Below are 2,500 nucleotides of genomic sequence, written 5' to 3'. Positions count from 1 at the left end.
TAAAACAAAGCATTGCGATGGCCCTAGCGGGTGTTGACGCAATGTGATTTCTGCCCAGTGCTCTGAATGTCAACGTGAAGAAATTCAAGCAAGCGCGGGTAAACGGCGGGAGTAACTATGACTCTCTTATAGTTACAGGGAGAGTGATGCGCAATACATGGGCCTAGCCCTCTTAGCCTCTCCTCTCCTGCGGTCTTCTCCCCTTCTCGTGGGCCCGCTGATTTTCGCAGAGTGGAAGACCGCACCAGGGGCTTGGGGGGGTTACCAGCCCCCCCTCGCATTATCCCTTTATAGTTGGGGGCAGCCTACAAGAAACAAGAGATGGTGGCCCTTCCGCTGAAGGTGCCACCCCAGCTACCCCAGCACCTATCCGGCCAACCGGCCGTAACGAAAATGCGATAGTTTGTGTAGCTCCCTTTGCTTGCAGTGAGTGCCACCGCACTTTTACCACGAAGAACGGTCTCGGGGTCCATCGCCGCCGCCAACACCTTGCGGTCGCCAACGCTGAGATCGTGACGGAGAGGCATCGCGCGAGGTGGACGGAGGAAGAAGTCCTGTCGCTCGCCAAGGCAGAGGCCGAACTGTTCCTCGAGAGGGACGCCCGGTTCTTCTTCGTTAATCAAGAGCTTATTAGGATGTTCCCCGACCGAACGCTTGAGGCAATCAAGTGCCGACGGCGGCAAGCTGCCCACAAGCAGCTTGTCCGCCAATTCATGGAGGCGCTTGAGATCGGTCGGGGGGAAGAGCCGGCGTCCCGCCGGGGAGCAGCGAGCCCGCTGCCTGACGCGGGCGAGGCCGCTGCGCCGCCCGTCGACGCAGCCGAGGACTTCGCGGCCGACACCACCGGGCCGCCGCCGGAGGGGCCGACTGACGCCGCCATCTGGGAGCATCTGGCGGGGCTACCTGCCTCCGCCCAGCGTTTCTCTGCTCTGGATCGAGTCATTGGTCTGGGGCGGGGCACGCCGCCCGATGTCATCCTGGGCATGCTCCCGGATGCCCTTGCGTCGGTCGGGTCCAGGGGGGAGAGGTCGATCACCAGGGCACAGCGGCCGCGCCAATCATCCAAGCGGCCGCCTGCCGCCCCGCCGCTGCAGAAGCGCAAGCGGCGCCGCTGGGAGTTCGCGCGGACACAGGACGCCTTCCGCAGGTCGCGTGCACGTTGCGTGCGCGGCTTGCTGGACGGCACCCTGCTGCAGCCGCCACCCGACATCCCCGGTCTGCTGGACTTCTGGGCGGACCTCTTCACGAAGAAGCCGATCTCCACCGCCGGCTTCATACGTGACCGCCTTCTCCCGCACTCGGAGCCTGTCGCTCCTGAGTGCCTATGGGGGCCGGTCACACGTGAGGAGGTCGCTGCTGCCTTGCCGCCCAGGGGATCGGCGGCCGGGCCGGACGGCCTGACTCCAGCGGAGCTGCGGCGCCTGCCGCATGAAGTCCTGGTGAAACTCTTGAACCTCTTCCTCCTGGCCCGCGCCCTTCCCGAGCGTCTGCTTCGCGCCCGGACGTCACTTCTCCCCAAAACGGCTGCACCAACATCCCCCGCTGACTTTCGCCCCATTACGGTCTGCTCGGTGTTGGCGCGGACCTTTCACAAGGTTCTCGCGTCACGCCTGATGCGTGCATGTGCTGTGGACGAACGTCAGCGGGCATTCATCCCCCGGGATGGGATGTTGGAAAACACCTTCATCTTGGACACTGCTCTCACCGACGCAGTCCGCTCCTGTCGCTCTGTTTTTGTGGCATCGATCGACGTCTCTAAAGCGTTCGATTCGGTGGACCATGCTGCTCTCCGCCCCGTGCTGAGGGCTCATGGCCTGCCGGATTGCTTTATTGAGTACGTCGAAAGGTGTTACGAGGGTAGCACGACAGTGATAGCGGGCGGCGCCGACGTGGGCGTGCCCCTGCAGCCGGCAAGGGGTGTGCGTCAGGGTGACCCCCTCTCCCCCCTCCTTTTCAATTTTGCGGTGGACTATGTTTTGAGTCAACTTCCCTCCCACATCGGAGCTCGGATCCTCGGCCGCAGAGTCAACGCTGCGGCCTTTGCAGATGACGTCCTGCTTTTTGCATCGACCGCGAGGGGATTGCAGTCCCTCATCGACGCAGCCGTCGCAGCCCTCGGCCATCTGGGGCTGCAGATCAACGCCTGGAAGTGTTTCACCCTCGCTTTAGTCGCGTCTGGGCGTGACAAGAAGGTGAAGGTCGACGCCGACGTTACCTTCAAAGCGGGCAACGCCACCATGCCCGCCCTACGTGTGGGTGAAACCTTCCGGTATCTGGGACTGCAATTCTCCACCGCGGGTCGCTGCGTGTTCAACCCACGACGCCACCTGGTGGAGCAGCTGGACGTCATCTCCCGAGCTCCGCTTAAGCCGCAACAGCGCCTCTACGCCCTCACCAACGTACTTCTCCCAGGCCTGTACCACGGGCTGGCCCTCAGCCGCACCCGAGTGGGTGCGTTGAAAGCGGCAGACGTGACCATCCGGGCCGCCGTCAGGAGATG

At 63.3% G+C, this 2,500-nt stretch overlaps 1 pseudogene; it reads left to right on the top strand.

The window, feature by feature from the left end:
* Positions 1-2,500, top strand: part of LOC126436317 (large subunit ribosomal RNA) — a 7,849-nt pseudogene that overhangs the window by 2,753 nt on the left and 2,596 nt on the right.

This window comes from Schistocerca serialis, unplaced genomic scaffold (genome assembly GCF_023864345.2).
Source record: "Schistocerca serialis cubense isolate TAMUIC-IGC-003099 unplaced genomic scaffold, iqSchSeri2.2 HiC_scaffold_1234, whole genome shotgun sequence".
Classification (NCBI taxonomy): Eukaryota; Metazoa; Arthropoda; class Insecta; order Orthoptera; family Acrididae; genus Schistocerca; species Schistocerca serialis.
The sequence above is the reverse complement of the archived record's forward strand: the minus strand, read 5'-3'. Positions and strand labels throughout refer to the sequence as shown.